Genomic DNA, 16,496 nt, shown 5'->3' on the forward strand with positions numbered 1-16,496 from the left:
CCTCCATGTTCCCCTCTCAATGTCCTCCCTTGCTTACCTACATTGCACACATCTGTGAGATCCTCTGTAGTTAGCTTACTGCAACTTCAACTTCCAAGCACGCTTGTCTTTCCCTCTGAGCACAAATGTTTGCGGTACGGTGCAGCAAGCTTTATGTCACCATTGTACTCACCTGTGCAGATACCCTTAGTCTACATAGTGAAACTTCAGCATTCCACCACTTTTCTGTGGTAAAGCTGGACCTAGATGGATGTCATTCATCTGTGCATTTTCCCAAGACATTAGTTTCATTAGTGCGCACTCATGCCTTTTCTGTATGGTGCAAGTATGGTCTATCATTTAAATACAATAAATGCAAAGGTTGCACAACTAAGTCTATGTACCAATAGTGCAAGAAGGCCACATTATATTGCTTTTGGCCTGGTACTGCTATCCATGTGAATAGTTATCAATAAATGATTGTGACTAACAGAATGCAGGGAAAAGTTCAACTGGATAGACAATTTGGTTTTCACCCAGAAAGAGATGTGAAACTCAGAAAGTGCTACCATCCTCTGAGGTTGTGGGCCCTTCTGGTCCTCCTTCGGCATTATTCTTTTATAAGAGGTGTTAGACATGACATCTTTGACCTATTTTTCATCTGTCTTTTTTTGCTTCGGACCTGCTATTTTTGATTGTGTGCTGCATTTCGTTTTTGCTGGTTTTTGAACTCTGGGAACTTTACCACTGCTGATCAGTGCTAACGTGCAAGTGCTCCCTGTGTACCTTGTGATTATGATTGGTGATCCATTATTGGCATATTTGTTTTACTTTAAGTCCCTAGTAAAGTGCCCTGTGTGTGCCCGGGTCCTGTAATTCAAATGCTACTAGTGGGCCTGCAGCACTGATTGTGCCACCCACATGAGTAGCCCTGCAAACTTGTCCCAGGCCTGGCACTGCAGTGTCTGTGAGTGCAGTTTTAAACTGCCATGTCGACTTGGCCAGCGTACTACTTGCCAGGCCCAAACCTTCCCTTTGTCTACATCTAATGCACCCCTAAGGTAGGCCCAAGGTAATCCCATGGACATGGTGTAGTGTAGGCAAAAGGTAGGACACACACTGGTGTGTTTTACGTGTCCTAATAGTGAAATACTGCCAATTTTGTTTTTAACTATTGAATTATGCAAAGCACCAGGTCCATCTCACTTCTCAGCCTGGGATCCTAAATTAATCACAGTTTCACCTTTGTCCCATCATCGATCAAACACCTGAAGTTCCATCTGGGTGTCTAACTGTCCAATGTTGTCCCAAAAAGAAACATAGGTAGTGCACCAGAGATGTGCATTTCATAGGTGCATAGGAATAAGATTGGTAAAGTTTCTGCCAACACAGTTCAACATAAGAAGCATAGACATAGACTGCTGCTTTCCAATGGCAAGACCTTTAGGCTTCATTAATGATTGTTTTGTTATTAATGTGCATTGTCCTTAGTAATGTGCTGTTCCCTTCCCTCCCTCACTGCTTTCTTCTCTGCCTTCCTTCCATTAGTTCTAACTTCTTCGCTGTTTCATATTTTTCTACTGTTCTTTCTTCCTAAAGGGTTTTACGATCAAATCTATTTTCATAAAATATAACAAAAAGACAGAAATGACTGACTCCGATGTGTTCCAATTTACAGGAATGCCACCCTGTACTAAATTAATTCATTTAAGAGGAAATGATATATTATGGTATTCATAATCTCGGCTGTACAGCAGAAAAGCAGGGAAAAGAGAGAGTGTGCAAGCCATCTCATTTAAGTCTAAATTTACTATTCTTTTTTTTTTTTTTCTTTGAGGGGTTCAGACAAGCGTGAGATTACAATATGCGCCAGTGTTTGTCAGTATGTGGCAGTGCACATTTCTCCAGAATGCCACAGAAACAATATTTTCTTTTGAACGCTCTTTTACTTGGTTTCTGAGTGTTTTTACATCTTCTTTCCCTAAAGTGCAACTTCCCGCAGTTAGACCTCTGACCTTCTGAAGAGTCTTTTATGCAAGATTAATGGGAAAGCAAAAGTGAATTAGTTTCTGGGCGGGTTACTGAGAAGAACCGGCTTTTATCTTGAGCTCCACCTGCTTTTTTACAAATATGCTTTCATTAGTTTCTGCTGCGGATCATCCTACAAAGGGGCATTTCGTTTTCCCACAAGTTTGTCTCTCAATCTTCATGTACACACGCTGAGAATAAAAATCGAAAGAACCAAGCTTAGTCTGCCAGTAACTGACATGGTGACAGGAAATTATTACACGTCATTACACTTCTTAAAATGCAATTTATCCAGCCTTTGCAAATTATTCTCCAGACGGTATGAGAGGGAGTAATGGAAAATGTCTCTTCCACTTACTCTTGTCAGGCGGCTCCCTTTCCACACAATGAGCAGTTTTTTAAATGTTAGCTCCTGGTATTTTGTAGGTTTCTCTAACAAAAATACACACAAACCCTAACAAGCATACACATGGGGCCACATTTAAGGAGTGCATAGGCGACGCAAAACCTAAGTGAGATTTAACAAACCATGCATGGCCCAGCGTGGCTTGCGGGGGAGCTCCTCCAAGTGGGCGGAGAGTCGCCCCATAGCTTTCTTGCAGTGCGAGAAGCAGAAACATAAAATGTTATTATGAATACCATTTTATGTTTTTGCTTCGCGTACTGTGAAAAAGCAGTTTGGTTGGGGACGGGCGGTTGGGCGTTCCTACTCTAGGCAGGGGAGGAGTGGCGTGCCCACTGTTTTGGTCGCTGACTGTTTGGTCAGCCCCAGGGCCCACCACACCAGTCTTAGGCACTCTCCCATACTGAGGAAGCCCGGAGATATGGTAGTGCCCATGTACGACCTGCTGCCTTTCCTGCCACAGGCACATGGACCAATGTAAACTGCCTCGTGGGCGGGGGGACAGAAAGAGACACCAGTAGGCAACAGAGGAAGGAGATGTGAATTGCAAACTCCTGAGAAAGGGAGCTGCAGTAATTCCCATAACGTATGGTGATTACTAGAAAGAAGAGGGAAGCCTCCCAAACTGTATGTGTGTGGCCAGGTTAAGGGACTTCTTAGGAGGAGCTGTATCCATGTGGCACAGTAAAACACAATATACAGTAGAGAATAAGTACTGACAGGACTAAGAGCATTGAGATCTAGGGAAAGTACAGCTGCACAGGTCTAGTTCCATTCATGGCTCAGACCTGAAGACTATTAGAGTTAGGGGCTGACAAAGTCATCCTCAAAATTTGAATGTAGGAGGTGAAGCCTGAAGTGGCTCACCTTCAAGAAGGAGTCACACAGGACAGGTGCTGCAGCATCTTATCATAAATAATAGAAACATTTATTTTTGGTGTTTTATATAGCGCGAACATGACCCTAAGAAAGGGTATCAGAGCGCTTTACATTTACATGTCTTTAAACTTGAAAAAACACTTACAATATGTGAATTCGTAGAAATAATCAGTGTACAGTGAATTGCTAGCAACAGTTGTGCTATCAGGTCCTGAGTAACTGTACATTGATTTGAAGAAGAAACATTTGTGCGTTAACAGTCATAAATACCAGTCCAACATAAAGATTAGGTGACACTGTGTGTTAGCATATGTGTGAGAAAATAAGGATCTCTGAAAATATCAAGTCTGCTGAAACGGAACAACCTCTCTTAGCAGCATAACTTATATAACTCCCACACAATTTCAGTAATACCAGATGACATGTCAGACTGCCGCTTTTACGGCTCCCACTGACTTGCCTATAAGAGGGTGGACATGAATGCTGTATCTACCTTTAAAAGAAATGCCATTTTCTCAATTGCTTTTTTAGTAAAATATTCAAGTTGAACAATACATAATTGAACAATATATACCTCATCATAAGACTACCTACCCTTCTTATAATTGTTTTCAGGATGTATTTGTCTTTGTTATCTTTCCCTTCTCCACATTAGGTATTTCCTGTCCTTAAGTTCAGCAATATGTATCCTGAACTTTGACTCTGGTTTTGGACAATATCCATCTCCTTCACATAAAAACTCCTTTCTAGGTCTTGACGAAAGCCCCCCGACCCCTAGGGGCACCAAAGGGGCTGAAACATGTCGACCGATCACTTGGACTAACAGTGCAGTGGACTCATTGTATGCCCCATCTTGCACAATACCATTTTTATTCTTTTCAGACTGAATAAAACATGGTCTAGGTAGCATGGGAACCCTTTTTTAACAATTTTTCACTCCACACAAGCACTTTTCACAATTTTTGATTTCTGATCACTACTGTAATATCCAGTGGTTCCCTCCAGGCGGAGGAAGCATGAAAGAAACCATATGATGATGTTGTCACGTACTTGAACTAAGGCGGAGAATCAAGATATACCGCCCTTTGACCTGTTTACGTTAATGAGGGTTTTTTAACCAAATGACGGAAAGAACCACATGAACCCTGGTAACAGGTACAAGTGATCCATTCTCCTTGATTATAGATTGTCATGGTACCACAGGTGTGTCCGTCTCATCTACAGTGTTATCATCCACTGTCTCCATGCAGTCACTGTCGTCTGCCTCTTCACGTAGTGCATCTGTGATGTTAAACAGTGCAAATCTTCATTAGTTTCTGTCTGTTATGTAATGTCACATGAATCATTATTTTCCTGCAATTAAATAGGTTGCTATTACACTATATCTGACTTTGTTCATTTATATTTGTGTGTTTACCAAAGTACCTGCCTGACCTGCCTGCATCTCCCATAATGCACGTTGATGTTATTGTAAGATGTGGACTGGATTTGCATTATGGACACTGTGCTGCACTGAGCAGATGTGATACCTAACATATGTATACCAATGGTCACTTGCATGCATCTTACTTTCAGATGTGTTGGCCGCTCCGGAGGTGGCCAGCTGCGTCACCCCAACAACTGCTTCAGACTGGAGGGTTGACTACACCATGTCCTCCATGGGTGTGTTCCCGGTCTGTGTCGATGTTCCCCCTCCTGTCTTCCTGGCTTCCTTCAACCTCTCGGCGATGCGTTCTTTAGCAAGGATGCGCAGGTCGTACCATTTTTTTTAAAATCGTCAATGGTGCGGTGTGTAACCCCAACAGCATTAACTTTACGTTGAATCCGGATCCATATTTTCAGTTTTTCCTGCTCAGGAACTTTCAAAGACAATTTCCCAAATAGCTTATCATGGCTGGTTGCCACATCCTTTATCAGTGTCTCTATTTCCCTTTCTGAAAACGTCATTTTCCTTTTCCTGCCTGTTTGGCTGACTCCTGCTGTTGTTGCATCCATTTTGGGCAAGGGACAGGTGCTAATCCAAGTCTGTAAGAAATAAGGAATCGCTATTTTTTGGGTTGATGCATGTGCCTGAAAATCTTTATTCTATCTATTAAGTACAGACCATAAAAGCATAATTAAGGTCATCGGGCACCAGAAAAACACGAATTTATAACAACGTTGACCCTGTAACAGCTAAACGTATCTAAAAGTTACATAGATAAGTAATTACTTAAAAGTTTTAAAACATAAAATAAGAAAAGAGGACCTGGGGTATTGTGTACATTTTGTCCCGCATACATATGCATAAGGTTACACGTTATCCATATATGATTATTCAGTAAAAATCCTTATGCCAACTATCAGTCTTGCATCTTTCTACTTTTTATGCAGGCCACAGAAATGTGGCTACCGAAAAACAGACAAATGGATCAGGCAAAGATTTGAAAAAATAAAGCGCCAGCCAACATTGTCTAAAGTTGTAGTGCCTTAGAATTGGTAAAATAAGATCATTTCTTTCTTTCTTATATAGCCCACAAAACAGGACGAGGTGCAGGTCTGATTGGAAGGAGTGTTTGTCACAAGGGCACGGATTTAGATCTGAGTGTTTGAGCCTTCTCTCGGGGTATCCTAACATCAGTGGTAGAAGGTTCAAACAGAATCTCAATAACATATATCTGTGCTGTACTATTGAGATGCATGCAAGGTAGGAAAATCCGCCCTCAGGTCTAGAAGGGGTTTGATGGCTTGCAAGGACTGCCCGTTTAGTATAATTCCTTTGCCTACGTACATAATGTGCCCTCAGCATAAAGGTGTCAATCAGCTTCTTCTTTGAAATACTCATGCACGCATTTTGTTCCTTAAATAGTTCACCTAGCCCAATTGCAATAAATTCTGACTCTACATACCTCAGCCATCTGATCTTATTGTAGTGATCCAGTTTTAAATAATGTTTAATTATGTTTTAAGTTAAATTTACTGAGTCCCTACGCTATATAGAGAACCACAGTAAAATCGGGGCTAATCTGATGGAGTCTAACATATAGGGTTACCCCAGTTCTATGTGTAAAATATAATTAGAATAAGAAGACGGTCTTCTTTAAAGGTGATGCATGACCCAGTTTTTTCTTCCTCCCCCTCCGGGACACCCAGGATTCTGATGTTCCAGTTCAGCCGTTTGTCTTTGGAGTATTGCCATTGTTTTGGTTAGATCCAGCAGTGCTTTGTTTGTCTTTTGCTCCCCATCTTCTATGTCGCTAACCCTCTGTTCCACTTCCGTCAGTCTATTGTTTGCCGTGTGCATTCCCGCTCTAACCGTGGCCAGTTCTAATTGTATTGCATCCGTAGTTTGTTTAGTTGTTCTGGCTAGGTCGTGGACCTCCGCCAATTTTTTCAGAATCATGTCCAGTGTGCTATTGATATCAGGTCTTTTTTTGATGGGGGAGTCAGTTAGCGTGTCACTCCTGTTCTTCTTTGACTGATGCGTGATTTTCCCGTCGTTACCAGCCATGATTGGTAGCCCTCTTTTCTCTTGTTGTAGTTTGAACCTTTCTCCCCCTTTCTGCGCTATGGATTGATGTCTCTGCAATTGTGAGGTTTCTTTACGGCCCCTTTTGGTTTTCAAATTCTCTTTCAGCCACGTTTGTTGTGTGTCGCTGCCTTGTTGCTTTGCGGGGGTTTCTTGCAGTCCTCTGCCCACGGTGGGTTGTGCTATCTTGGTGGCCTTGTCCTGATGTTGTGCTTGTTGTCTACACTTTGGCCTTGTCGACGCCACTCCTTCTATTTGCGTTGGCTGGCTGCCGCTCAAATCTCCTTGTGCGCTGGCTTACTGTTGTACTTCCTCTTTATGGGCAGCTGTGTGCTTCTTGTCTGATCTTTCCATCAGTTGTTGGATGCGGTGGTCTCCTGTATTGGGATCTGTTCTGTCTTCCTCTGTGTTCGACGCGGCCGTGGGCGACACCTGTATCCTAGCTCTATACTACTATGTGCCCTGGTGGTGTTGTTGTTCAACTCTTGGTCTCCCTGGATAGGCCCTTCACGCTTGCAGTGTTCTTCGTTATGTACCAAGGCTTACAGAGTACCAGCCTACAAACCCACGAATAGGCCGGTACCACACCCCATAATATGCAAAGCACTCTGATTGCAACACACTGAAGCTATTTTTGATGTGGCTAGAAAAAAACAAACTATGCAGTGGAACGGACACAAGATAATCCTCACACAGAACTACTCTAAGCCCACAGTTGACATAAGAAAAGGGTTACTGGCCCAGCGAGACAAACTAAGGAAGGAGAACATCATTTTTTCATTTGTAGGCCCTACAAAGTTCAGAATTACTGACAAAGGAAGATCGCACGTCTTTGAAGACCCAAAAGAGCTGTCCAGATACTTACAAGGTCCATCACAGCAAGAGAGGGAAATTTCGCAAGCAGGGACAAGCAAGAGGCGAGCCTCGCCGGAACCAAGAGTGGAGTGGCGGAAGGAACAAAGATAAAAATCGAACACTTAAGTACACTCAGGAACTGAAACCATTTCTACCTCAATACACACAACCTACCTCAGGCGAAACCAAAGATCACAAGTATCTACCTCGAATGGATGACTCACCTGCAAAAATGAAACTAGAATTCGAACCAGCGCAAGAAGTGGTGAGGTCAGAGAGTCTAAAGAAACAGAGAATAACTCCAGATGACGGGACTCAGCAGTGAATAATCTAACACTATATCCTTTTGGGGAGGGAAACTAAAGGAACAAAATAAGGGGAACGAAGCAAACATGAGGGAAATACCTACATTTGGTAAATAAGGACAACAGAGAGCAAAACAGATAAGGAGGAGGAGGGGTATCAATATTAACAACACTAGCATAAAGAATAATAGTATACCGGGGGAGCAGAGCGGGATCTTGCTGTCGCACGTCTAGAATACGATGTTTTGGTACAGGGAGGGTGGGGGGAGGAAGGGAGGTTTTGTTTTTGTTATGTCAGTCTTGTATGTCAGGTACATCTACTTGGAATCTATCCACTGTCCTCTATCCTAGCTTAACCTTTCTCTCTACACTTTTGACTGCAAGAAAGAAATCGCCACTAGGGCCTGGGGGGGAGTACAGAAGAAGGCCCAACAGGGGGAGACACAGACAGCACCCACCCACTAGGCTGAATACCAAAGGGAGAGGGAGGAGTTCAAACACATCGCAAGGGAGGTTTTGGACGAACAGCGATCACCCATCGTAAACAAATGTCGCAAGACAGCCCGAAATCCTTAGCGTCCAACCTAAAGATAGTCTCCCTAAATGTCAAGGGCCTCAACCACCCAGTCAAGAGGAAGAAAATACTATACTACCTAGCTAAAACAAAAGGAGATGTCTTCCTGCTGCAGGAGACCAGGCTATCTTTAGATGATGCCGAACGAATTAGAACGAGATGGATAGGACAGATGGTCTGCTCTCGGGCAACAGGGAAAAAGCGGGGGGTGATCACCCTGATAAACAAGAACTCCAAAGTAACATAGAGGAGCAACAATGCGATGAAGAGGGGAGGATACTTGTGACGCATTTGAAAAGGGGGGAAGAAAGCATACATGTAGTGAACATCTATGGCCCCAACGCTGATGACTCAGAATTCTGGGAGGACATCTCGAAAAGACTGGAAGAAATTCCACAAAATGACCTAACAGTGATGGCAGGCGACTTCAAAATAGCACTAGATTACACTCTTGACAGACAATCACAGTGCCACTCACTCCCCCCAAACACACACACTACACTAAAAAACATATGCACCAGGTTCAACCTTAAAGATCCGTGGCGGCTACAACACCCTGACACTAGCGATTACACCTTTTATTCCAACCCACACAACTCATACAGCAGGATAGATAACATATTAATTTCAGGAACACACACCCACTAAATAGAACACACTGACATTGCATCAAGAACTGTCTCGGACCACTCGTGCATCAGCCTAATGCTGTGCAGAAGACACAACGAAGACCATCCACGTAGATGGAGATTCAATAGCGACATCTTGTCAGACCAGGCCAACAAAGAAGAAACCAATAAAGAATACATCAGATTTAATGATACACTGGGCATGGACCCTAAGAACATGTGGGACGCACTAAAGGCCACAATCAGGGGCACAATTATAGACATTAAAGCCAAAATTACCAGAAATGCGAAAGTACAGTTAGACCAACTAGAAAAGGACATCAAAAGGTTAGAAGCAACCCATATCACAGATTCAGAGAACGCTTGCACACTGACAGAACTCACAAAGAAAAAATACGAATACAACAGAATCTTGAGCGAAAGGGCCGGATTGTGGATAAACAAATATAAGGCAATTAACCTCTGCGAGGCTAACAAAGCAGGAAAGTTCCTGGCCTCTTACCTGTAACACAAACAAAGACAGCATACCATCTCATCAATCACGGACTCACAAAACATCCCACACACAAGACACAAGGAGATCCTACGAACATTCAGTGAGTTCTATCAAGATCTCTACAAAAAAGACCAATCTTTGGACGAAGGTGGTTGCACAGAATACCTAGACAGACTAAATCTCCCAAAGATAACGGCGGAGGAAGCACATACATTGGGACGGGAGATAAGCTCAACAGAAATTGATATGGCAGTGAAGTCTCTTAAAGATAACAGAGCACCCAGGCCAGATGGGTACACAGCCACCTTCTATAAGACTTTCTTAACTCACCTGCAACCAATTATGAAGAAAGTATTCAACCACTGAGAAGGGGCAGGGGTGGTCTCACAAACCATGTCTGAAGCAAATATAATAGTTATCCACAAGGAAGGCAAAAACACTTAGCTGACCCAAAACTACAGGCCCATCTCACTAATAAATGTTGACTGCAAAGTATACACCAAAATCCTGGCAAAAAGACTTAACAAGGTTCTACCACAGCTGATAAGTAATGCACAGGTAGGATTCCTAAAGACACACATGTCACATGATACCACCAGACTCCTGTGCCATATACTCGAAAGGGCCACCAAGATTGGCAAACCAGCGGTGACCATTACACTAGACGCCGGGAAAGCGTTTGATAGGGTATCATGGCACTTCCTGGAGCAGTGCATGCGGACATACAACTTGGGGGAATCATACACATGGAAAGATATGGCACTATACGAAAAACCCAGAGCTCGAATTGTAGTCAATGGGGTGGTCTCAGAACCCTTCACCCTACACTGAGGGACAAGGCAGAGATGCCCCCTGTCCCCCTCGCTGTTTCTACTGGCCCTAGAACCACTGATCAGAGATATCGAGGCCAATGAGGAGATGAAGGGGGTCACCATCAATGAGGTCACAGTCAAACTAGCCGTGTACGCAGATGACATTCTCATTGTCACAGAGAGCCCAAAATCCTCCATCACGGCCCTTATGGACACCATAGAGAAGTACTCAACCCTCTCTGGATATAAGCTAAATAAGGACAAGTCAGAATGTAAACCACTTAACATTTACACCACTAGTGAGATACTGGGGGAATCGGGCCTAGCCTGGCAAACCGGTTTCATTAAATACCTAGGTATACACTTCGGTAATGACCTCACAAGCACACTCGAACAAAATGAAAAACTAATGCTAGACAAGACAAAGACGCTGTTGGAGGACTGGTCGCCCAAATTCATAACATGGTGGGGGAGGATAGAGACAGTGAAGATGATGATCACCCCAATGGTCAACTATCTGTCGAATATGCTCCCTCTCATACTCACAGATGATTTCCATCGCAAAATAGACATGATGGTAAACAAATTCATCTGGCGAGACAAAAAAGCGAGGATAAGCCTTAAAAACTTCAAAACTTTCCAAACTGCATATTTAGCGAAACAGGAGACCTACTGGGTCCTGCCCAGCCAGGACTACATGCCGGTCTGGCTTAGAATTTAGAGAGCTATCCTAAACAACCTTGAGCCATTAGCTCTCCTAACAGCTAATAGACAGATACTGGCCGCAAATCCAATACTCAAAAACACGAGAAATGCCCTTCTAAAAGTAGATCAAAAGATGGAACACAGCATAAAAAACTCAAGGTGAGAATCACTGTGGGCAAACGCAAGGATAAAATACAGAGGTAAACCGCTATCTATAGACTCATGGAAAAAAATAGGTATCTCCCACCCTGGCCAGCTTGAAGAGGGAGAAAGCCCCTCCACTTTCAGTATGCTAAAAAACAAACATAACTTACCAGACATAGAACTGTACAGCTTCCTCAAAATCAAAACAGCCCTGACCAAAGCGAAACTCTCTAACCACAAGCCCTCAATCCTCAACAGAATAGGCCACCAGGTATCACACCTTTACAGACTACTACGACCCAGCTCAACCAAACTCAATGAAAAGACACTCACTTACTGGGAGTCTCAACTCGGCGCTTCACACAGCGAGAAAGAGATCCATATGCTATGGACCTCCCCTACGCAAAACAAAATATCCCCGGTTTTAGCCCAGACAAAATTCTGGCTATTACACAAAACCTACTGGACCCCGGCGCGCCTGGCGAGCCTGGGCCTGAGGGACAACGATCAGTGCTGGAATTGCAATAACGAAAAGGGGGACCTGGCAAACCTTATCTATCACTGTCCCAAAGTCAAAAAATTCTGGGAGAAGATTTTCACATTCTTAAACAAAATGTTAGGTTGCATACTAAAAACGGATTTTGCTACCCTGGCAACTGCATTTATTACAACAGAGGTAGACTCACAACAGGATAGAGACCTACTGAATCTGAAATGATACTCACCATATGGAAAGACACCTCCAATGCAACGTTTAAGGGATGGCTCAATTGGGTGACGTATCTTAGAGGCTCTGACACATCTGCCCTACGAGACTCACCATGGAGACAGCCCTGCAGGCAAATGTGGGTATCACTGGACAAGTACCTAGACCCATATGAGCTGCCCTGAGTAGGTCTAGAAGAAAGACTCGAAAAGCACAACCTCACGGGAACATGACACTAGCGAGGAAAATTAAAAAACTTCTGGCATGCTTTCTCTTTCTCTCTCTACCCTAATTCCTATCTTTGCCCCTTCCACTCCTTCTTTTTCCCATACGATGACAGTGAATGGGGGGCAGTCAAGCTACCGAAAATGTACTACAGCTAACTCAGCCAGTTTTGGCTGCCCTGTAACAACAAAGTGTTGAAGATTACATGTTATATGTTATATGTCATATGTTGTAAAAAAACAATAAAAAGTATATTGAAATTAAAAAAAGAATAAGAAGACGGGAGGGACACTAGGGGCTTAAAAAATCTATCTTCATATATTTGAAGATAATCAATAGGTGCCATTCCCCAAACCCCATCCCTGTATGTGACTGCTGACTTTGTCTTTTTTTTCACAGAGTTTTACATAGCGCGAACTTGACCCGAATCCAATCAGGTATCAGAGCGCTTTACATAGCACCAGTTACATTACATGAGGAAACGCATTCATTTTTTTTTTGTTAGGCACGGGGAGATTAATTGATTTGCCCAGAATCACAGGATGTTTTAGCGTCGTTACCAAGACTCGTACCCAGTTCCCCCAGGTCCGAGGTCAAGCGCCCTAACCGTTAGGCCAACTCCTCTCTCCCTCTCCTTGGCCTGGTAAATGTTTCTTATTGGGTCGAAGGGCCTTGCACCTAGCTTTTTCCAAAAGGTCTTGATCGCTATCAAACTCCTCTCCATTCCTAAAGCTCTTCCTGTAACTAGGTTCAACCAAGTTTGTTTTTTGTCAAACAAAACACCTAGATATGGGAAGGACTCTACCACTTCTATTTCTTGACTGTCCATATGGAAAAATGGGGGTTTATCACATGTGCCGGTCCCTGCTATGATAACAAAAGATTTCATTTCATTGACTTCCAAATGCAGTATGGCCATGAAGGAAGCAGAAGCTGTTATAAGTCGTTGGAGGGCTATCACCATTCTAGAGATCAGCACTGCTTCATCGGCATAGGCTAGTATGGGCAAGCGGTAGGTGTCAAATACAGGGACATCCGGGGATGAATCCAAGAGGGCTGCCTCATTCCCGTTTGTGTAGATGGAAAAAAGGAACGGGCGAGGACACATCCCTGCCTAACCCCCCTGGCAATTTTAAAGGGGCGGGTACAATCCCTGTTTTTCCTGTATCGGACGCAAGCAGTGGCATTGGCGTATAGTTGGTGGATGAAGTTAATTATGGGTGGCTAGATCCCCATCCTTTCCATTATATACCATAGCTTAGGGTGGCTCACGCAGTCAAATGCGGCTGACAGGTCCGTAAAGGCCATGTAGATTTTACCACCCTTCACTTTGGCATATTTATCTATCGTTAATGATAGATTCAGACACTGGTCTATAGTGCCTTTTCCCCTTTGGAACCCATATTGCGCCTGCATTAAAATATTCTTATCTTGGGCCCACTCTTCCAGCCTGAATTAAAGGATCCAGCCCATAAGCTTGGCGGTTGTATCCAACAGAGAAATGAGCCTATGGTTCTGTGGGCTTCCTCTATCCCCTTTTTTGTATATCGGGACAATCAGGCTGTGCTTCCAGGAAGGCGGCCGACCAACTATAGCTATGCTATTAAAAACATTGGTTAGCAATGGGGCCCACAGATGTGGCACTCGTTTTTTGGTTAGAATTGTGATTTGTTTAAGTATGTGAAAAGCAGTATTTTTAATAGCTTCAGATTTGGCCCTTACCTGCAATGCTGAACAGGAACTAGAGAGTGTGGATTGAGCTTGTCTGTCTCCAAGGAAATGTTGACTTCAGGAGCAGCTCAGAGCCCCGTGCCCACCAGCCTGTACTGCCTGGTGGGCCCTCTAGCTCTCTAGCAACCCTGAACCCTCCTCTCACACTTGCACAGTCCCCTTAAAGTTTGTGGAGGGAACCCCAAGACAGCCACCTCCATTTTGTAGCCCCAGCTCCTCTGTGCCCTAACAGTCCAGTGGGCAAAAGACAAAAACATGGCAAGAACACAGATTCCGTGCTGTGTATTCTTCAATTTTAAAGTGCTTTTTCCTCTAACTGTGACTGTTCTAAATTTACCTCTTGGTTTGTGTGCTTTGCATGTTAAACAGATGTTTATTCTGCCTGTGAATTTTTAAACTGACCTCTTGGTTTGTGTGCTTTGTCCTTTAAAACTGCAATTTTTTTCTGCCCATGACTGTTTATATTTCTCTCCTAGCTGTTCCCTAGAATGTGCAATGGCCTGATTGTAGGCAATACGCTTACACCTGCCTTTTGTTTTAACAAAGTAGAAAGGCAAAATACACCTCAGAGGCAAGCAGAGTGTGTTTTTGGGGACTAATTAAGCTGATTATAGGGTTTAACCTGTGTTTGGAAAGTGTATGTAGCACTCATTTTTATTTAGAAGACTGATTTGTTCAAGTGCGCAAAAAGTAGTATTTTAGGTGGCTTCAGATGTGTCCCTTACCTGCAGAGATGAACAGGAAGTAGAGAGTGTGAATTGACCCTGTCTGTCTCCAAGGAGATTCGGACTTCAGGAGCAGCTCACAGCCCCCTGCCCATCAGCCTGTGCTCATCGTCACATGCCGCTTATATATGTTTCCTACTGGTTGTTATATCTGTGCTCTGATTGATTCCTAGGGTTTTTATTGGACTTAGGACTTAGGGTTAGAGTTCTGATTGGCTGATTCATTTGGGGTTCTGATTGGTTCCTGTGGCTAGGGTTTCTATTGGACTTAGAGCTTAGGGTAAGAGTTTGTACTGGCTGTTAGGACTAGTGTTCTGATTGGTTCCTAGGGCTAGGTTTTCTATTGGACTTAGGGCTTAAGGTTTGGGTTTTGATTGGCTAATAAGGTTAGGGCTATGATTGGCGGTCATAGGACTAGGCCTCCCAATGCCTCTAGGGCTTAGGGCGAGACTTATGATTGGTTAGGCTTAGGGCTAGGGTTAGCCAAAGGTCACCTAACCTAGGGCTATTTAAGCTCAGCGTTCAGGATGTCTCATCCCGGGCATTGAGGCTAAGGGAGGAGAGGACAAGGGCAGTTGCGTGCTTGAACCTGTTTGGGACTAGAGCCGGAAATGTTGCCCATTTGTTCCATTCCCCAACAACCACCTTAACCCATCCATGTCCACAATCATATTAACACACTAACAGCAAATGCACTCTATACATTTACTACAAATAAATCCTAACCATATTTCAATGTCTCAACAATCGCTACAAAACCTCACAAACCTCACCTATACACCATTCTACCCAAACTACCACACAATGGCACCTTCACTCTCACACAAAACACTACTCTACCCTATACCACTTACAAATCCACACATCACCAACACAACACAATGCCACACTATGCATAACATAACACCAGCTCCACCCTCTACCTACTCGTAACAGACTCCTTTCTGTCACCACCAAACCTATACTCAGCCATCCATCATATCATCCACCAACACCCTCCTCAATTTTGTACCAAAAACATACAACCAAACAATATTTACAATCCAGTCCACCACACATATTACCTCTTCCAGCTATCAAATCAAACACAAACACTCGTAACTCTTGTCCATCCCCTCTCACACACCACTTACACTCTTTTTCAAAGCACATGACTACTCCCTTTACCATTCACCTTCCACTTACCAACAGTACTTTACATACAAATCCTTCAAAACCACTACTTCGACATCTCCTCATACTTCAAAAACAAAACATAACACCAGTCGCGGCCGCTACAGGTAAGAGCGGTAGTGCTGGTTAGGAGAGATTACAAGAGGCGACACCCTAAACAGACTCAAACAAAACAAAAACATGCCTGTCTTCACAACTTCGTATCTTCACTTAAGAGTCCTGCCAGGCCAGACCAGACTCCATGAACTGCACTTTCCTCTAAAGGCGACAGGCCTCTCCCACAGGGTAACTCTCACCCTGGTTCTTTGACCTTTTTGAAGTTATATTAGCAGACTTTGTGCCCTTTACCTTGTCTTTGGGAGCTTGATCCACTATTTCAGAATTCAAGATACCCTAACTTCCCTTGCGTGGTGCTTGTGCTCTTGTGGTAACACAAACCCACTCAGGGAGACCCAGGAATTCTGCATGAGCCTTCATTTCCACTTCTGTCCATGAAGAAGTTTCCAGATCATTTCCCAACAGACACTCCACTGGTATGGCAGGGTATACAACCACGTTCTTTGGGCTAGTAACCCCTTCCCACTCTAAGCTTACCAAGGCATTTGGATGAAGCTTTGTC

The sequence above is a fragment of the Triturus cristatus genome, chromosome 5_1 (assembly GCF_964204655.1).
Source record: "Triturus cristatus chromosome 5_1, aTriCri1.1, whole genome shotgun sequence".
Lineage (NCBI taxonomy): Eukaryota > Metazoa > Chordata > Amphibia > Caudata > Salamandridae > Triturus > Triturus cristatus.